Here is a 22315-nt window from a genome sequence, read left to right as displayed (position 1 = left end):
GCTTTTCCCTCAGTGCACCTCAGTCTTATAGAGCTAGCATATAAAAGCTACACATTAGTTAATAATGAAAATTTTAAATAATTTAATTTGTTTTGATGTATTAAATAAGATGAAAACTTGCTTTTTTCTTTATATTCTTTTCCCAGGATCGTTCCTTTCCCAGGTTGGAAAGATACATGTCTTAGGGTACTTCTCTTGAATTCTGATTAGTGTTTTCTTTCACCATGGACAATTAAACCTGACATGAAGGGATACAAAAAGATGTTTGTTAAGTATTTAGAATGCTCAGTACTGTCCTAGATGCTGGACTTTTTGATATGTTCATATGCACAGGGATTGTAAACCTGTCCTAAGGACTTAAGGACTCAATAGAATCTCCTGCCTCAAAATAAATTAAAAAAAAAAAAAAACAAAACAAAAAAAAGAAACAAAAAAAACCAACCAAACAAACAAAGTTGTGATGATAAATACAAGCTGCAGAAGGCGGCAGCCCCCCCCCCTCCCTCATTTTACTGAAGAGACTGTCTGCTCTGCAGTAGTGGTTGGATATTAATTCAAACCAGTCTGCTAATTTTCCATATAAAGTTACAATCATATGACCATTTTGACCAAACAGACTGTACTATGAATTTAGATTAGCATATTGATGCAAATTGCCCAACTGCTTCCTTGTATATCTATAAGACCTCCTAAATGAATACTATTGCCCTAAATGTGATATTTCCCCTACAAAAATGAGTTTACTGTTTTTGAGGCAACAATCACAGGTTGCATGAGAATGGTGAGTTATTTCCTGAAATTGTATGTAATATATTTTTAAGAGTTTGTAGCAGTTTTGATGCTAAATGTGTATCATCTTTGTAACTGCTCAAATCACATTATTTTACATTTCCTGAAATATCTTTGAAGTTAAATGCAAATAAGGGGAAAATAAATTACAATTTGTGGAGTGACCACTGTCTGATTATATGCAGCATAATTAACTCCATCCTTCACATAATATTTGTCTTAATACTTATCCCAGGTAGTTCAGAATCATTGAAATCATGGTCCTTGCTTGGGGAAAGCAGTTAAGTTTGTTCATAAAGGTGGACTTTTTTATTCACTTTTGGGTCATGAAGATTCAGCATTTTAAAAACACTGATTCAAAATTTATTTAATGTTAATAATAAGCAGCTACAACTCAAATAGTCAAACTGCTCAAAATAGTCTTTTCTGTTCATCTCTAATTTTTATTTTCCTACAGTAATTTGCCTTTGGAAAAACTGATGGGATTTAGTATTTTAATTTTAAGATTATATTATTTTAAACTATGACATAGATTAAAAAGGCGCATTTACCCTTTCTTTGCTTTCTATAGTCTTCTATTAGAAGAATCTCTTTTAGTCCAAAAAGAAGCTTTTTCATTCTTAGACTACTACTTGTATTATGACAGAATTAACATTTTGTGACCTGTAATTAACTGTGTCTCCTCATGCTATAAATAAGATTTGGCAGCTACAGCTGGAGTTAACTGTATCTTGAGGTCTAAGTCTTTTATTTGTAGCTTTTTGTATTTCCTAATGACACTGTGGAGTTCAGGGATGCAGACAGTAAAGAGTACAAATAAAATCTGTGCCTCGTGTCTACAGCCCTGTTCCATTTCTTTCCTGCAGTGGTATCAAGAGTTTCCTCAAATTTTCCCTGTGCTTGGAACCCTCTGGGGTTGGAGTGCGAGTCTTTGACGCTGTTAACAATTTCAATCTGCACCATTAAAGCTGCATTTTCCAACCGTCCCCTGGTAATTGTTGCAAGGACTTAGACAAGTAAGACTATCCAAAGGCATCAGTAAGGTCAAACCGTGGTAGAAAGAGCTCTGATTTTATCCTGGAGATTGATGCTTGTATCACCTTTTTTTCGATTCAGCAGCTGGGGTTATAAAATGTACTTGCAATCACTGATAACATGTTAGATCAGACAACAAGTGGAGTAACACAGTATTTTATACACTTGGCGTAGCTTTACCTAATGCAACAATAAATCAGTGAAGGCAGAGGTCTTTTGTAAATTTTAATGAAAATTCAACTGCTGAAAATATGGCTACTTCCACCTGAAGTTCTAGAAATATGAATTTGCTTCTGTTCTTTAAAGCTGTTAAAATTGTTTTAACTACAAACTTTCTGTTAAGGCAGTAAAGAAGAAAGCAATAAAAGAAGAGACAGCACATCCAATATCTTATAACTAGTTTGTCATTGGCTATAAGCAAACTGAGGGGAGGGGACCAGACAGTAAAATGTAATTTGAGTTAGCTGTAAAGAAGTCCCTTTCTGAGTACCATCTAAAAAAAAAATCTCTATACATGAATGAGACTAAAGTTGGTTGAATGGGCCCATTGTACCATTTCATAGAAACTAAATAATGATAAAATTTTAAAATATTTGCCAGCTAATCAATAAGCCACAGTTTTATGCAAGTCCAGAATGTTTAGAACTTTTTCTTCCACAGATTATTATAGCTGCTGAAAAATATGCTTTTTTTATTGTTGCAAAATTGTAGTTATATATTGCAAACCTAATTGAAATTTATTAAATGAGTGTCACAACAGGAAAATGGGGGTATGGAAATAAAAACACTAAAGAATACAAATATGCTGCTGAAGTTCTACAGAATCCTTTTTTTTTTTTTTTGTAAGTTTAAAGCAATGTTTCTGTAAAACTAGCATTATTCTTTCCTGAAACCTCTCAGGCTCCAGAAAGAGACCCAAATCTGTACCAAGTGACCAGACTCATTTGAACACCAAAGATATGAACAGCAATAAGGAGAATTTACACTTGTATGATATTTGTTATTACTTGTGCTTTTATTATTTTTCTTCTTTATTTCAGGTATTTCTCTTAAATTTTATCAACTTTTGAGTACTTTATCTGGTTAATGGAATACTAGTTGATCTTTGATACTTTCATGATTGATTCAGAGTAGAGCTAATAAGATTAAAATGAATTTTAAAAATATTTTTAACAATAACATTTTAAATTAAATATTTTGAATAATTTAAAAGTAATATTTTTTTTCCTTATTACTAGTTTTCTACACAGAAATTATGAATTATACATACTGAGGATTTTCTTGTAGCCTTATTATAAATGTTAAATGATTGTCAGAATTTTATAGGTAAAGATTTAAAAACTAATTGTTTGCTCTCATGTTTATGATTTTCCCAGTACACTTTTTTTGCCTTCAAGGGGTTGTTCCCAAGTTACACTGGTGTCATGCTGGAATGAGTTCATCTCAGTTCAACCACCACTCAAAACATCACTCTTACCAACAAAGCATCACTGGTTTCCACCACTCTCAAAGGTACAAAGGGTGAGCTGCAGGTTCTTACCCTCCATTGCTTCTGGTGGTTGTATAGCTGCATAAACACAGAATATTTCTGTCTCAAACTGGTATATATTATAAATAGCTAAAATCTATTTCCTACTCTTTTTTTTTTTTTTTCTGTTACATAAACGGCATGTTAGGAGCTAATTTCTGATCTCTACTTGAATACTTGAGTAACTTTTAATTTACTGTCTAGTTTTCAAACACCACCATGTGAATTCTTATTAAAATAATAATAATGATAGCAAGACCTGTGGCCAGGAGAATAATATTTAGGCAGTGAATAGGACCTTTCAGAAAGCCTATAGTAGTTTTGAAAAACATTCTATCCAGAGTGACAGAAACAAAAATTATTTGGAAGTTACCAACCAGGGAGTGATGCTTTATATCCTTTAGAAACTCCCTGGGCTTCCACAGACTGCTTGGGAAAGTCAGCATCAGTTCTGGGAAAGTGCATTCCCTCATGCATTGTGATGTATTTCTGCAAACTCACTATGGAGCAGAACAAGTTTTCCAGTGGTGCTGCATCTGTTCCTGCTCAGCCAAGGTGCCTCTGGGAATAGATTTCCCCTTGCAGCAGCAGGTGGCGTTGAACAGCTCACGTTATTCTCACTCTCATAATCATTTTGTCTTACATGTAGTAAAAACTTCTCTCCCAAAAGAGAGAATCTGCAAGAGAAATTCAACAAGTTTTTATAGATGGAGCAGACTTCCTACATGACTAAAGTAGGGATAAGTTCTTCCAACTTTAATCACACTGAGAAATAAGACTATAAATAATGTATTTAAGCGACAGCAAAAACAGGTGTGGTAGAGGAATATCTTAATTGCATTTTATTTTCCTATCCACAAAAATCTCTTGAAAGGCCACAGAGTTCATGTTGTGATTAGATCAGGTTATCGTGTGCCAGCTCATTCACTCCCCAGCAGACACACAAACCTGAGCTGGTCTGTGGCTTTCTTTCCACTCTCTACCTGCACAGCCAAAGGAATGGTTCTCCTCCCAAATACATTGTCAGTGTGTGTTCACAGACCACAGGGCAGTGCTGCAGATTTACCCCACAGCAAGTGAGAAAAGGATGAGAACTGCCATCTTCTGAACTGTTCTGAAGCTGCTTCCAAAAATCAAGGGGCATTGCAGAAGAAGTTCAAAACACATCCGAATGATTTCCTAAATTTATTTTTTAAATATGACATGCACATTAAAGAAAAAAATTATTTTTACCTGCACACAGGTAACATTTCAAAACAGAAGTTTTTAACAAGCAAATAACTATACATCAGTTTATATAGTTAGTCTTTGCTCTAATTATGAGTATTTAAGAAATCCATCCATCTTTCTTTCATCAACAGTCAGAGTTTTCCATTTGCATATCTAATAATTTATGGCATGTCCTGACCCCAAGCAGTAATTGAACCAATAGATCTTCAGCCTAGATTTACTCATCTGGCTGCCACAGTAATGTAACTCTGCAGGAGTTTTGGATTACTCCAAATGCCATCTCCTCTTCTGAGAGGTTGACAGTCACAGGCAAAATTTGACCTCCCAAATGTCAAGGCAAAAACTCTGCTGCCTAATTTAGACTAACTAACTCTCCTTTTGGAATACTTCAGATAAAAACAAGAAGGCACAATGATTTCTACCAATGTTACCCCAGCAAGATGATCTTTAATGTAAGACTCTGTAATGATAAATGAATTCTCCTTGGAGTTTAGAGCCATGTAAGAAGGGGAAATCTATGTACCAGAGCTTGTAATAAGTAATGTAAAAACTAAGGGGGGTGGGGGGGGGAGGGAAGAGAGAAGCTGCTACATTAGAGAGGAATCTCATGATCAGAGCCAGACTGATGAGACTTGAGCTGAGAGATTTGGAAGGGGCAGATGGGGTGCTTTTCTGCCTCGAGCAAGCCATGGCACAGGGCAAAAACACCCAGCCAAGAGCCTGTGTTTCATCTTTTCAAAATGTGGTTTAGAAGCCAATTTCAAGGCAGCTTTATATGCCTCAGTAAAGTGTTCTCAAAAGCTTTGAACAAGAAAAATGCCAGCAAGCACACAGCCCTGCACTGTTGCAGTGTCTTTGCTGAATACTAACTATGGAGAAAATGCAGCCACAGAAGTTGTGGGTTTGCAGCAGGTAAACCCTGGGAAACTCCCTTTGCTATTCACACTTGTGGCTGTGCTGGGGCAGGTGCAGAGACTGCTCACACTGCTGCTGCTTCCAAGCCATGGATCAGATGTTATGAACAGGCACTGGGTTTGAAATTTTGTAACCCTCATCTGTTGGCTATTTTGTTTTTCTGGAAAGGAGCTCTTTTGAATAAGCCCTGGCAGACACACAGAGCTGTGCTGTTGCTACTGACACGAGTCCCAAAACAACACATACAGGCTGTGAGAAAATGCTACTGTCTCACAACTGTGGAGCTAAAAAAAACAAAGAGCAGCAAAGGTACAAACAAGGAAAATCTGACCAGTCCCCAGTTAATGGCATAAACAGTATTTATCTATTGATGATTAAGTGCTGCCCTCGTTCCTTGGTAGCGAAGTTCAATGATGATAGACATCTTGGAAAACAGGTAGATAGATAGAAAAATAGATATCCTCAGCTACTTCAGCTATCCATAACATGCCATGTGCTGCCATCACTGCTTCAGCCTGACCAATTGCCTAAGTAACCTGTTCCATCTTGTCTGATCAATATTAGCACTTCAGTAACCCTGCGGAGCTGCAGCTATCTGCTGGCACAGGAGGAATCTCATCTTGCTTCCTTGTATAGAAAGAGCCTTATGGAAGAAGAAAAAACATTGGCTATTTAAATATTTTCATTTCATTTCTCTCATCAACTTGTTTTTGTGCTCTGATACCTTTTGTACCTGTTCTGCAAAGACTTTAGAGCAAAGAGAAAAAAACTGAAGTATCAGAAAATAAATGAACACTGGAAGAGTTTAACAAGAAATCTGAGTTTGGTGCCCGGTCTCCTGTCCAAGCAATTACTGTGTGCCTCAGTTATTTAGAATTAAATGGGATTTATGACACCATTAAATCACCTGTTGTAAGGCTAAGGATATTCATGTGATTAGCAGACCTACATGAGAATAAGACCCAGAGGCAGAATTGTTGCTGTTTCCTCCTGAGATTAGGAGCTGACTGCAATACTGAAGGAGGCATGATACAGAGGTGAAGGATCAAAAAGTCCATGTGCATTATGGGAATAACAATACTGGAAGAAAAAAAAAAAAATCTGTTTTTTACCTCACAAAGTCTTTCATTACCTGGCAAACAAGGACAGAGTAGAATAAAATATAATTCTCCCTGCTGCTGTAAGTGTTTCTGGTAAGTGTCTGGAAAAATAGCAAATACCAGTGAGAGACAGAAACTGGGGCCTCCCCCTTGGCACCTTGAGGATATACAGAATGATGGGAAGGTTTCTGTGTTGTCTTTGTCATCCTTGAAAGTCCTCCTTACCTCACTGCACAGGGCAATAGGAGCTAAATCATGTTTTTGTTAAAGTGGAACAAAGCTCTGTTGAAATGATCTGCAAAAGTATATGGGGAGACAAAATATCCCTTCCTTATAACTTGTTGATCTCCAGCATTTCTGGTTTTTCTATTAACATTGTCCAGCCACCATTTCTGTCCTCTTCTCTTTCCCCCCCCGCCCCCGCCCCTTTTCCTGTCAGGTTCCTTCAGCCATGCTTTTTTTTCCAGGTGGAAGATGAAAGAAAGGTACAGATAGAGAATCAACCACCTAAGCATCATAAGGCTAAATATTTGTTCACTTGCTTAAGATGCAGTAAATCCTGGAGTGCTCTTTGTTTATCCAAGAGGATTTCAGCATAGAAGCTTGCTGAAGAAAGCTATTTGTTTAGAAAATAAAAAAATCCTGCAGATCAGTGCAATCTCTGCTGCTCTAGGAATAACTGAGTGTAATGTGGTGTGGGTGGGTGGGGTTTTTCTCCTTAGTAAAGCAGCAGCTCATGGGAAAGACTAAGTGCTATAAAGTCTGCATCCTAGAAGAGTCAGAACCTCAATATCAAATGTCAGAAATTCTGAAGGTTGAGGCTTTTCAACTGATATTTTAAGTTGTTGCTGAGCAAAATTTTCATTTAAGTCAAAAGAATGGGTTTGATCCTTCAGGTTTTTCCCTTTTAAACTTCCAGACAGCAGCCACATGACAGGATCAAAATCCCATCATGTTCTTCAGGACAAATGCCTCTTCCAAAGACAGGGTAGAAAAGACAATGGTGCTGAGAACTTCATTGCTCATTAACAACACTGAATTTTGCTCTACAGAGGGAGAATATTGAAGAATTTTCATCCCAGCTCAAGTTTTATCATGGTGAAGACAGCACAGTATAGCAGATAGCAAGAGGTGGTACAGGAAAACCTGCCTTTAGAAGGAGGATAAAATATAAGAAAGCTCAAGCAAATAATAAATTTGTTTCTGACTGAAAGTTAGTTTTCCTTTTTTCATCCCATTTTTCAGGTTAAAGTCCGTGAGCAAAAACCATGTGCATTTGGTGGACGGTGGTTCTGCAAAGATGACTGACAGAAGAAAGGCCACAAGTACAGCAGCATGGCACAGCAGAAACCAGCTTCATTGGAGATAGCAGATGGACAGAACACTACTAGTTATGCTTAATTTTACATTTTTCCATTATTTTGTTCATTAAACATTTAAAAATTATTTGAGCATTTGTACCAATGAGGCTGTGATTTGCTATAAGATTTAAAGTATACCTTTGGATTATTTCAAATTGTTTTCTGTCTTTATTTGACTGAATTTTCTGCACTGAAACTGAATCAAACCATTGATTTATCAGAACTGTTTTATTCCTCATTCTAGATCTGTGCAGATCTGTTATAACCCCAGAAAGCAGTAGAAAGTTGCATCTGTAAATATTTTAGAGAAAACTTCTGTTCTATGGAACTTTATGCTGCTTTTCACTGGTTCTATTGGGTGCTTTACAGAAGCTCATTTGGGAAATGTATTCTTTGATTTTGGTAATCAATTGATCAACATTTGAAGCTTTGTTCAGACACACAGCTATTGTGAAGAGCAGTTCTTTCAAATATCCATTTGATTCTGTTTGTGATGCTTGCTTTATTCAACTCTGCTCCAGGCAAATTAAAATGTACTGCTATATAATAAGCATGGGAAGGTTAACATTCACAATTTAGGGATAAAACATTTTGACAGTTCTATTCTACATTTGCATTTAAAAATCGTAATGCATTTGATTTGAGCCTATGTTTATTGTAGGATCTCTTGTAGGCATTGCTGCTGTGAGATTGTTACCTTTCAGGACTTGTTCTGGACTGTGTGTCTGTGGGGGAGCACAAAAGCCTGATGGTTCCACAGGGATGGTATTTGCTGGTCCATGGTATGTCTCATTTTCTTTAATTTCTGATGGGCCTCCACCTGCACTGCTGCTGCTGAGTCATCTGTGTTTGTCTGAGATATTTTTGGTGTGCAGAGTTAGGCAGGTATGTGTGCATTGTTCTGCCACATATGCTTGCCATGTTCTTCAACTGGCCCTCCAGCTCTCAGTTTTTGGGGCACTGTAGAATCCCCATGGGGACAGAGGCAAGCATTGTCTGGGCAGCTTCTGCCACCATAACCATTATCCTTGCTGGTGAACAGCATGTGCACAGACAATGGGCAGCATTCTGAGCTCAGGAAAATGATCACTGACACAGGCTGATGTCTGAAGGATGGGTCACTAGAACTATCAGGGTTCATTGCCCCCCTTTTATTTTATCTGTCATCTTTCTGCATTAGGAATATTCAGGGGGGATTCAAGTAACCTGATACAACATCTGCAACACTGCTATCACCAAGAAATCATTCATTCAGATGAAAAGGCTGTCTCAAGAGACCATGTGTAAATTAGATCAAGTGATAAAAAGCCCCCAAAAACTAACAAGTACGCTGGCTAGATAGTTCAGACTTTTCAGAAGAGCAGAAATAAGAGGAAAAAATTGTAGGGTTTATAGAAAAATGCATTTGAGCTGAAGTAAAGCCTTCTCCCCAGTCTTTTAGCCAGTCCCTAGAGACTTTGTGTAATTATTAGAGTTCCCTTGGGAAGGATATGGACTTAGGTGATAGCAGAAATCTTGTACAGTGAATTCTCCAGGAGTCCCTTTCTACATTACGTCCCTTTCTACATACTCTGCCTCCAAAGCCCTGAAAATTCGTACACCCTCCAACTGCTGTGAATTGTCATTTTCCATACCTTCCTTCACATTTGGGAGCTGTTTCTTCTGACTCAGCATTAGATAGCAGAGAAGGGATGGACTCTGGGAATTCAGAGATATTATGTGCACAAAGTCCTTTTCTGATTGTGAAGAGAACCACTGGTAAATCCTCTCTGTGCACCCAGACTGGGTCTTACACTGAAAAACTTCAAAATCTGAATTACACAGAGGCTATGCAGCACTATGGGTAAGTACTTTCGCCTTTCATGTCTTATTATGTTGTTAATTAGTTAATGTTTGTAAAGCACTTTGAAGATGAAAAGCCCTATATAAGTTCTAAGTGTTATTATCTCTAGAGACCTAGGTTCAATTCAAAGGTGCTTAATTACATATGCCATAAATTAGACTTAATGAGTTGTAGAATCATATATTTTATGCAACACATGCAGATTTCTCAGACAGAGCTGCGTCTTATGGTCTGCTGCAGTACTTCTTTAGGTATTCAGAGTTGTTAAGAAAATTGCACAAAAATAGACCAGATAATTTCCAATAATTATTGGATTGCATTTCAGTACCATTCAGGTCTTGTGGAACAAACCACTGGGAGCTTGGCTCAGCTGTATCTAGGGGTTTTCCAGTAACCAAATTGCTGAAGGTAACACTTTTGGGGTTAATTTAATTATGATCTACACATAATTCTAATTCATACTTCTGTATTTTGGCTTAGCACAAAGGGTGCTAAGAGGTATTGGTATAACTCTTGTCCTTCCAGTAAGACCCTGAAATGTCCCATTAGAGGGCCACTTCATGCTGGGTTACGTTCACAAGCATAAAAAAAAAGAATTTCCCATCTCTAGAGATACCACTGTGTAATTTACAACAAGCCATTACGAGCGAGTAGCCTGCAAAAAGGGGAAGCCACAGTTATAGGAAAATGTGGTTTCATTGGCTTGCAGAGCTGAGAATTTCCATGTTTGTAACTTACATATTTTGTGGCCAGAAAGCTGCAGACTTTGCCCTGCTCCAGCCCCAGCAGCAGGGCAGATGTCCATGGCGAGCAGGTGCCTTCTCCTGGCTCTTGCCCAGCCAGGAGAGTTCAGACACACAAAACCAGCAGCACCACCCACCTCACCTAGAGGGGCTCTCGTGTGTTCCTGCAGCAGGATATTTCCCTTTAACCTTGGGCTTTCTACGGGCATATAGAGGGAGGCAGGATTTGTGCTGCATATAAATATGTTAGGAGTGATTGTGTTTGTTAGTACAACCCAAGTAGATTGAAAAAACTATTAGCAATTTACTGTGAGTGTCACTAACAGACTTACTTGAAAGTATTTATCCCGAAGTGAAAGTCATTTGATTTGGTTAATGTTTATTGCAAGCATATGCAGACTGTCTTCCAGGGAAAAATGTATTTTTGAGTGCCAGACAAGTGAAACTGGTGAGCCCGCAGTCCCGAGAAAGCATCTGGAACCGCAGCCAAAAGGGGAACAATGTTTCTGACATTCTTTCAAGACATGTGTTTGAAGCATGGGTTCCCATCACTTTCAGAGCCACTTGCAGGCCTTTTTCTTTATATAGATTAAGACAAGTCAATGTGGACCTAGATTCAGTGTGATAAATGCCTCTGTGACTTCTCCCTCATCTATTCTCTACTGTTATTTTAATGTTTATTTTGAACAGAAGTGTGTTCCTTAAATGGACCAGAGGACAGTTCCTGACAGTGTTTATCACTTACTTTTCCATATCCCCAAGAAATTGATCTAGTCTTACACCATAATTACTGGGGTGCATCTCTTTCAAAAACATGATTTTGATGAATACTTTTCATATACTTTAACAAATAGGAACTTCACATGAATGCTGATTTTAGATCCAGGCTGTGGTTAAACGTTATAATAGTGCAGCAAACTTATCAACAAACCTTTCCTTCCCTACCCTTCCCCCTTCCCTTTTTACAATGAACAGATTTTTATCCGACTGGCTCGTGACTTGGGGATTTTTACAAGCAGGTTTAGGAACTTGTCAAATATTTGAAAATTTGAGTCTGAAAACAAAACAGAAAAATCTCACAACTTAAAAGCTCAATAATTTATGCAATATGTATTTGCTGGGCAAATTTTTTGACTCTCTGAAATACATACAGGACTCTATTCTCTGACCTAACTATCAGTACTTAACTAGAAGTTACCAGTCTGATACTTTTTTTAATACTCCAAGACACCACTTAGCTGCACGACACTCTTTATTTCCAAATTCCTGCAGTCTTTTGCCAAAAGCTGATAAGAATTTTCATATTGGTTTTATTTAATCTTGACATTGCCAGCCTGTCTCCTTTCCTCCTCTGTTTCCAAGATGTCAGTGACTGACATTCTCTGGCAGTGATATCGCTGTTGCTCAAACATGAGTGAAGAATCTCTCTGAGCAAGCTGTGAGCTTGAGCAGCTGCACTCAAGTGCCTGTTGCAGAGACATCAGGCAGCAGGCACAGCTGTACAGCAGAGAGCACCTTGACACAGCCAGGCTTCAAGGCTGGCCAAGACATCAGTGGCTGGGGAGGCTGCTCCCCCAGAAAATCTTCATGGGCTCAAGAAGCAGTAAATGTGCATGGAGAAACAAGCTGGTGAGTGAACGTCCAGTACAGAACTCTGGTCAGTTGGTGGTTGTGTCTGGCTGGGAGTTTTACAAAAACTAGCCATGCTTTTGGTTTGTGACTTCCTCAGACATTTTCCTGTGTTAAGTCCCTAATCTAACAAAGCACTGATGTTTCTCCTCTGAAAAGCTGTGACTGTGGAAACATTGCCCCTGCAGGAGGTCTGGAAGACTTCTGGACAATTACTGCTTCTGACTTCCTCTCTCTGTGAGCAAAGGGTTATCACAGGTCAACAGCAGAGTGGAAAGTGTGGCAGCAAATTGTGGGGTAAGCCCAGATTTAATATTGATGTGTCTTTATACACAGTGGGTGAAAATCATCCGTGCCTCCTAAGAGAACATGGTATACACGTATGTGAATCTGCACAAAATTGTTCTTCTATTATTTCACTGGGCCTGTGGACTTTTTTGTCAGCAAACATGAAAATTGTACTACTAGTCTGCTGCATAGTTTTTGAATTCTTTTCTTTCTACAGTCATGTTGCAGAAAAAAAGAAAATCAAATGCAAAATTTAAAAAACAAAGAGCATTAAGAAATAGGTTTACAGATATTTAATTCCAAGAGTAGCATTATGGCACCAAATATTTTAATCTCATGCACACAATATCACGCTCCTATTACTTCAGCAAGCTCTGTCCTCTGTAGCACACCTTCAGTTTAACCCTCAATTCAGTAAAATATATCTATTCTGAATGATAGTTAAGTTTAAGTTTAGACATGTCCAATGCAATGCAAGTCCATTGTATTTGATATCTGAGGTTAATGAGGTTAACAACAGGCTGAAGTGCTGTCCTGAACCAGAGTTTGATTTGACAATGTGTAACAAAGTACATGTGTACACCAACATTTCTATTTTAAAGTTTCCTCAGGAAATAGGTAATAAAATTATTTAATAAGTATTCATCGGGAAATATGCTTTGTTATGACTATATCTTTACAGTTAAGCCTAAACTTAGTTCTGCATTAGATGTTGGTTGAAATTTTGATTTAAGTAGGAGCACAATCCATGACTTTATGCATGTATCAGGACAGATTTATGAATTGAGGTGGTAAAGTCACATTGTTGCCTCACAAAGGAGATCAGAAAGCTGTTAGATTTAAAAATTAACAACTCCATAAAGCTGGAGTTTGTCATGGAAATGTCATCACATCAACTAATTGGAATTAACTCATTCACCCCATTAGAGTAATTATTTGTAATTTTTATTATTGTAGCATATGTCCACCATTTAAGCAGTGCATATTCCTGGGAAGAGCTGGGTCATTCATGAGAGAAACTGAGAAACTGAGTTGAAAATGTAAAATCGGATGGGCAGATGGAATTATTTCATTTGCTCTTAAATTAATTTATTTTTTTTCTCTTACTTTCTTATACAGGCAAACAGGAAAGCAATCTAATGCTATCTACTGGTTTCACAAGTAAAAAAGTCAGAATTATCATAACCACTGAAAGACATCTTGAATAAAGAAACACTTTACTTTGGTGGACCCAATCTTCAGGGGTACATTCAGGTACCTGTGAGCCAGCAAGGCACACTCAGGTGAGCTGTGAGCTTTGGCCCTGTGTCATGAGAAGGGTAGAAATGGCCCTTCAGTCATCAATGAGCAAAGAGTAAATCCACACATAACCTGTGTATGGACCCATCTGCTAGCAGACAAAATCAGGGTATTTACAGAAAATCTATTGCAGTTGTTCTTGTCTTGCCTTGATAATGGGACTCATACTGGTGTGATTTAAGAGTCAGAATTAAAAAATAATCAAAACCTGCAATTGCTTCATCTAGATTTCTGGGAGGAACCATTGAAACGTTGCTCAGAATTACCCACAATTATGAAAAAATGCTCTTTTGTTCTTACATTAATTTGCTTACAGATGGATTTATAATATCCTTTAAAAAATTGATGTTACACCCATCTGCATGTGCTTAAGCTCAGTCTGCTAAAATGTATTGCTTGAGCTCATGACGAAAGCTACTACTATTGTTTGCCTGCACAATACAAAAGGAAATAAAATGAAGGGTTCAGAATGGACTGTTGCAAATCAAGACTTCAAAATCTCAGTTAAACTGCTTTTTGTTCAGTATCTTTTATTACAAGAACAGGCACTTATCATGGATATTTGGGATATTTGGCAGTAAAACTGTAATACTGAATGTTCAGATGATGATGAAGAAGCATTATTGTCTTCCAATGCCACTAAAGTTGAAGTTTCCATTTACATCAATTTTTAATAATTGGGGTGTTTGGTTCTTTTTCCACAAAGATCTCAAAGAGATAAGTTAAGCCTATTAGCCTGAATGTGGCAGTTAATATGCTGATGTTAAGAACATACTTAAAGCCAAGAGCTCTTGGCTAGGCATTTTGACTCATTAAGAGAGAAATAAATGTCAAAATGAAGACGGTAAAATTGTAATACAAAATCTATTAATAAAGCATTCTGAAGAAACTGCCTGTTATTTGTTACTAGAGGAGTTGATATACATTTCTGTAATGAACAAAAAGGTTATCTATAAGAAAAAGTTCTGTTCCCTTGCTTACCCTAAGGGAATTTTATATCAAATGTTTAGAGAAATGCTCCTTCATTGTTCCAATCATAAGATCAGTGTCCAGTGAATAGTACTTCGTGTAGTCTTATGATCTGACATCCTATGTCAAATCAACTTGTGGGAAGTGATGGAGAGAGCTTTTTAAATGCCACAGAGAGGTGATAGCCTAGAAAAAGCTAATTAAAGAATGTTTTAAAATTGTGTTCCTTAGGATCTTTCACTAAAAACAAGCTCAATTGTAAAAAAAACTGACTAAGAGTGTGCAGATGTCACTACTGCAGCAGTAGTCCAAGTGCAGATTGTATATTGCTTAAATGATTCAGATACTTTGATATGGTTTGGCAAATGAAAACCTTCTCTTACTATAAGTCATTTTTAGCATCTGGATTTGCATGCATGTATTATATCTGTTATATTAATTACATCTATTTTCACAGGTATAGACAGATGTACCCCAGTCGTGTGGCACCCATGAATAGATCCAGTGAGCCTGTGCAGCTGTGTTTTGATCAGCAAAGAGGTTTCCTGGCATCAAGGACTGAAATCACCTTGTGGGTATGACAAGCACATCTAAGTATGTAGCAAGTGAAAATCAAGGGTTTCTGTAAGGAATAAGTAAGGACACCTACCAAAAAAAATTAAAGGTAAAATAATCTTTAATAATTGCAACAATGCAAACCCCATTCTGTGTATTGCTCTAAGTTGGCATTTAGCCATCCATCATTTGCTGGCTCATAAAGCTGATTTGTGCTTTTTCTTCCCCTCCCTGTTTCTAGTAGCTGCTGGCCTCTTTTCACCACTCCTTTCCCATAGGCACACAACTGGAACTCTGCTTTGTGACACATGGGGAAAGGGGGAGTTGTGAGCAGCTTGCTTTCTTCTTCATTGTGCAATGCCACTTATAAACTCTGTCGATAGACACTTGGGAGGTGTCTAAAATGTTAGACAAGGAAACAGGTATAATTCAGAGGAAACCTGACCTTGATTGAATAGGGTCAAAATGCCTCAACCACCTCTTTCATTTGAAACTCCTCATTTACAGACTCAACACTTCTTTCATTGTGCCTTAGAGTTGACAAATATATGTGGAGTTTGTGTTAGTCTGAAAGCTAAGAGTGTTAAAGAAACTTCCCAGTGTGACCACTCAGGACACACTGCCAAGGACAGAGATTGTCACTGATGCCACCGAAGCCCCTTCCCAGCAGCAGCCACAGTGACCGGGCGGGTCCCACTCACGGTGCCAGCAGGTTTCCCCCCAGGTTTCCCCCCCAGGTTTCCCCCCAGGTTTCCCCCCCAGGTTTCCCCCCCAGGTTTCCCCCCAGGTTTCCCCCCAGGTTTCCCCTCCAGGTTTCCCCCCAGGTTTCCCCCCAGGTTTCCCCCCCAGGTTTCCCCCCAGGTTTCCCCCCCAGGTTTCCCCCCAGGTTTCCCCCCCAGGTTTCCCCCCAGGTTTCCCCCCAGGTTTCCCCCCAGGTTTCCCCCCAGGTTTCCCATAGCAGAGTTTCAGGTGTCTCCTTCCATAACACAGCTTATTCCCGGCACAGCGACACAGGAGTAGCCCGAGCTGGCACCTCCAAGGAGGACACCGCCCAAGAAACCCCCAGCCTTTTATACCTTATATATCTTTTCTACTTTTTATACCTTTTATCCTCTCCCCTTCTCTCCCAGGGCAAGTCTCGCTCTTCGGCCCCCGCCCGCTCTCCGTGTCCATCATCTCGCTGGCGTCACCCGCCTCCTTTGTTAGCCAAAATATCGGCGATTCCTGGCTCCTGCTGTGTCTCTCAGTGTCCATTCACCTGGCTGGCATCCCCCATCTTCATGCCTTTGTTATCCCAAGGGTTGGCACTTCACGGCCTCTTGTCTCGGCCCCCACCCGCAGCTCAATCTGCATCTCAAGCTCCAGTTTGTGAGCCGGGCTACCTGCACCAGTAGCATTCCTCAGCAGCTGTCTGTCTGGATTTAGGAAATTCTGGGGTTAAACAAACTCTTTGTGGAGAACACACAATTTCTATCACTTCAAAATATTGTAGTACCAAATTGTGGAGAGTACAAAAATTTGTTTTTAGGAATCTTGTTTGGGTACCCCCAGGTATTAGCATCTAGCAGTGAAGCTCAAGCTCCAGCTTCCTAATTCCTGGGTCTATTTGTATATGTTAATTAAGCTCCTGAGGAAACAAAAAAAAAAAAAAAAAAAGGACTGAGCTCTAAATTATGTGTCTAAGAATTTGAATTTTCCTCCTGACCTTTAGAAATCTAAGGCTATAAGCCACCAAAGGATTTTGAACAAAATACTTGTGGTCATTTCCAGCCTTGGTCATCACAGATGTTTCTTGAGCTTCCTGGTGTAATATTTTATCTCAAGTCCTTTTTGTTGAGTATTCTAAGAATGGCTTACCAAGATAGTTGATAAAGGTTCATATAGAATATATTCAAAGTATTTGTTTGCTATATTATGCATCTCTTTCAACCTGATTTTGTTTTGTTATTATGGAAACTACTTCTAGTGAAAGCTATTTGATCCAGGAAAGCATTAGCCAACCAGCAAAATTTGAAGCTTTTAAGTAATTCTCAGTATTTTTGTTTCAATATTTTTGTACATCTTTCTCACTGACCAAAACCACAGATGGACAGGCCTGACTTTCTCATCACTAAGGATAATTTATATCACACCAGCAGTAAAAAAGGACCTGAAAAAAGTGTGGATGTAATTAGAAGCCCTTTAATATCTTTTCACACTATTGGAGTAGCAGACAGGAATCATTAGCTTATGTCCTCATCCCTTCTGTTTCTTTGCTGGGAAGTGCTTCAAACAGGACTGGTGTGGGTTGGGAACTGGCAGCTCCTCCTCTCCTGTTCCTGAGCTGCTGAAGAACAGCCACATCAACACACTCAGCACAAGAGCGTTTCTTCATTTATCTTAGGTTAGCACTTTCCTTTATTTAACTGTCTCTGATCTGACTATATCTGATCATTCCTTCATCTCATTTTCACTTAACCTTTTGCCCTCTACACAGACTATGCATCCTATCAGATATCTCCCAAGGGACCTTCTTTTCCCCCCACTCCCCCTTTCACCACTCTTTCTCCGATTTAGGTGCTTTATGCCACTCCTGCTAATTTACCTGATTACATGGAAGGAGCTGTAGATCTTTTTATAATTGCTGTTTTACTTAAAACATTGATTCTTTAGCTCCTGTCTGTTTTCAGGTCATCACACCTCACTGGAGGCTTCCCTGGCTTAATGAGCAATTCTGAAACCATAGGAAGAACCAGAAAATGGGGGTCAGTGTACATTCTGATATTTGAAAGCCACTCCATAGCACCCACAATAGGATTCTTGGCACCTGCCTAGTCAAACTGAATGTCCAGTGTTATCTCTCCAGGCAAGTAAGATTCTGGCAATCACTGTAGTCCTATTTCACTCCTTCTCAGTCTTTTTGACACCAACACATTAATTCTCCCAAGCTCCTTTGTCAGATGTAAGAAGTTTCTCTTTTTGTTTTTTAATATGATTGATAATATTGAATATTTCTTTTAACCTTTTACTGCCATTCCTGGGCTAGGTTTTTGTGTTCAGATGTTAATCTCCAGAATGCAGTAGCAAATCTTCCAATCACTTACTCATTATGGAGTTCATTTGCAAAATGCTGCTGCTTAATTTATGACTACCTGTGAAGACCGACCTACCATTGGCCATCCAACTACTCCCACTGTCAAAGGTCACATAAAGAAAATCATTGCTTCATACAGAAAATCCTGCTAGTTCAACACAAAGAATGGCAGTCCTTGAACAAAATTTGTCTATATGGTTTCATATGATGCACTGGAAACAGTGCAAATAAAGCAGGTTCTCTGGTTCAAAGCAGGAAATGGCCCAACTGAAATGTAGTGGCAAAAAACATCATAATTTTGTTCAATTCCAATTTCTTGGGAAAAAAAAAATAAAAAGGTTGTCTGAGGAGACACAAATATGTAAAAACAAAAAGACCTCCCAGGATGACTTGAAATATGTTCAAATTACACATCTACTCCCTGCTCCCTAGAACCTAGTAAATATTTCTTTGGCCCTACAAAGTATTTTAGCCTGAACCCAGGAAACCTCAACTTGACCTTGAAAATAAGATTCCTCAGTATTCAAAGTAAATGTCTCAGCCACATTACTGGAGGAGTTGCAGTTTTCTGATTGAACATATAAAACTTGTCTCTTTTGGCCAATGGGGTAGATTATATTGCAGGGAACTGGTTGTTTTCCCAAGTAGCTGACCACAGGAACTTTCAAACTCTCTTTCTCAATTTCTACATCTCAGTACAATGCTGGTAGCAAGGTTAAAATATCTGGTTTGGGCTGGTAGGGACAGGGTTAAGCCAGTGAAAAGCAGTAGTGCCTATCTCAGTGGGGATACACTGACCTACCTTGCTGAGTGAGCAGCCAGAGCATCCCTCTACAGAGATTTTGTTTTGTCTTCTCAGCTAGCAGATGGTTTAACAGCATTTGGTACTCTAGCATCCTTCCAGCATACCTTGAATCCCATTTTAGATTTTAGATTGAATATGTCTGGATTTGATCAGTTTTATCAGTTTATTTTCCTCTGATGTTTTTCTCCTCTGCCAGCTGCATTAACTCTTCTTCCACCCAAGACTCACTCTATGGTAAATGTAATGAAAATACTCTTTTGAAACACTTTGACATCATCTTCTGACATCTGCCTCATATTCAGTTATAAATTCCCAGGTCTGGTTATCTGTTCTCTGTAGAAAAGTGTGAGCTTGTGTTCCACATGAACAAGAAAGGTCTCAAATACCTCTTCTGTTGACTGGTTGATGTCTATCAACTGATGTTGAAGATCTCTGTGACTACAGCCTTCCTTTAATGTCATAGCCCAGACATAACTGCCTTTGTCCAACAATCTTGCATAAAACAGACCAAAATAACACTTGGACACTTTGATTGGCATCTATTATATAAATTGAATTAAACCTGTCTTTAATTCTAACAAAAATCCAAATGCAGTATTGGGTATTATGTAAAATAAGGTGATGCTTTTTCAGATGCTGTTTTTCCTTCAGCTTGAGTTTCTCACTTGAGGCCAAGCACATGTGTTGAAATGCTGTCAGCTAGTGTTTCACAGAGGCTTCTGGTTCAGGACTCCAGTGCAGGCACCCAGCTGCCCAAGCTGTGGCCCTTGCACCCTCCCCTTGTAGGTCCTGGGTGTGCTCAGGCTTTCATTGGGTTGGAAGTTGTAGCCACGTGGTGCAGATTTAAGGGCTCTGTGTAGCTCAGGTAATAGCCACACATCTGAGAAGGACAGTGCTGCTATCCAAACAGAATGAACCTTTGAACTTTGTTAGGCTTTTAATATGACATTAAGCCTCTGATTTATAAAACCAAACCAGAAAAAAACAAAAGTGTGCTTGCTTTCATTCTGTGTTCTGATTTTGCATTGGATTGTCAGCAAAGCAGACCTTTTACCTATAAACAGATGGTACACAATTCTGAGGGATTTTCCCACATTTGATGAACACACATCAAGTCCATTTACATGAGCATGGAAAATATTAAAATGACTACCAGGTCTGTATAGTGTAAGACACCTGGAGCACATTGCTGCCAGCAAGCTTCTGAGGTGGGGATATTCTGGCACACAGTCACGGTTCTGGGGACTGGGCCATTTTTGACTCAGGTTATTGCATCTTTTGACACCTAAAGACATGTTCACCTCTGACCCAGAAACATCTGCAACGTCAAACTATAAAAACGGGAATGGAAATGTAGCCTTTTTTTCCCCTTACTATTATTTTTATTTCCTATTGAAAAGGATTTTAAAAGGTCTATGAAATGTAAAATTGCTTTTTTTGCCATAGTTGCAAAACTCATTTCAATTTTTATCTGAGATGCACTTGTAGCAAATTTCCAGATTTGAAAAACCAATGCAATAACCCACTCTGAGGCCCAGAGTCTGAGCAGAGCCTGGGCTGCATCTCCAAGGCAAATGGGGGACTGTGACAGTGAGCAGCCTTGTTCCCATTCCCATCTTTCACCCCCACTTTCCCCCAACATTTTATATTGCTTGCAAAGTTCTTGTATGTTCTGGCTTTGCTTCCTAAAGTAGCTCTGGCTGATTTTAACTCACCACTTTTGCTCCTTTCTGTGCAGGCAAAATTGATAATGAGTTGGGCCATTACTGTTGCTCCTCTGACATGGCCCATGATCAGAGCACCAGCCCTCCTGGTGACTGCACCAGGGCTGCAGTTCTTAAACTGCAAACTAGTACCAACTGGAGTCTCTGTTTCACCTGTCTTGTTCCCCTGCAATTTCTATGCACAGATCTTATTTCTTTTCCACTTAATTGTTCCTAGTAATTTTTGACCCCAAAAACAGAGCTGGGACCTTTCTGTGTGTCAGTCTTCCCTCCTGTAGAATGAATTGTATTGTTTCTAGTAAAATGGGACTACCTTTGAATGAATAACACTATGAAAACCCCCAGATTTACTGTAGTCAATTTGTCATTTCATTTAACAAGAGAGGTAGAATATAGGGCAGAGTATCATACTATGTTCATGGATAAGTTATTGCTGTGGTTGAGTTTGCCAAAATTAATGCATTTATTATTGGAAAACAACAACAATGAAAAAAAAAAGGCTCAACCAAGCAAAATAACTTCGGAAAAGTTTCTCTTTTCTGAGTACAGGCATTTTATGTTAGAGCCTTAGAGCTGATTCTGTCTCTCCCAAGTTATAAACCCTTATGGATGCACCATAAAGATGTCCACCTAATGCAGAGAAAAGCAGATTAATTGATCACAGTAATATATTCTTATCCACTGAATAAGAGCATTCCACACATTGTTTCTTGTTTTGTTTCTGGCTTGTAAATCTTCATTGTAGGATACAAATGAAAATGACCCAAATATGTATTATTTATGAATAGGACTCTCAGATATTATGCTTTAGATTGATTGTGTTAGACAGGATATAACAGAAGCACAATAAGTCAATGAAAAATAAAAAGCAGAAAAAATGTTTCATGCTAAAAATGTAGTTCTAGTGACACCTCTTATATAAAGGACATTTCCAACACATTGACATTTATATTTATCATGGCTGTGGATGTGATTTACAGTTGTCTAAGGTACTGAATATCAGGAATATCCATGCACATACACACCCCTTTGAATGATGGCAAGACACAGACTGCTGCATTGCCCCTTTTACAGCAGGCTTTCCCTCCCCTTTTTATTTTTCTTCTCTAGCTTCAGGGACGCAGAGGAAGCAGTAGATCAATAGGGTGTCTTGACTGAAGTTGCCTGCAGCACTTCCATTTCTCAGACTGGACACTGATGCTAACTATCAATAGCAATAAGAGGCTGTCTCAGACAGAATTAAGGCTCCTTCTTCTGCATGGCTGTCTGGTGCTTACTGATAAACATCTTGTGCACAGGATTGCAACAAATAAACCATTTCAAGTGTGCAAACTAGCCACTGTCATTCTTCCTATTGATACTTGCAGCGGGTTGAAGGGACTGCTACTTATTTTCATACAGTTGATAACATGTTAGATAAGGATACAGA

General features: G+C 38.8%; 1 long non-coding RNA gene across 2 annotated transcripts in view; it reads left to right on the top strand.

The window, feature by feature from the left end:
* LOC146766418 (uncharacterized) overlaps positions 1-15970 on the top strand; it is a 58480-nt gene extending 42510 nt beyond the window's left edge. For both annotated transcript variants that reach the window (XR_014957888.1, XR_014957887.1), the window contains one exon: positions 7843-15970. This is a non-coding gene — a long non-coding RNA (uncharacterized LOC146766418). The remainder of the gene's footprint in view (positions 1-7842) is intronic.
* The last annotated feature ends 6345 nt before the right edge of the window (positions 15971-22315 follow it).

Source organism: Lonchura striata, chromosome 11, assembly GCF_050655825.1.
Source record: "Lonchura striata isolate lonStrDom1 chromosome 11, ASM5065582v1, whole genome shotgun sequence".
NCBI classification, from domain to species: domain Eukaryota; kingdom Metazoa; phylum Chordata; class Aves; order Passeriformes; family Estrildidae; genus Lonchura; species Lonchura striata.
Note: the sequence above shows the minus strand (reverse complement) of the source record. Positions and strands in the feature narration are given on the sequence as shown.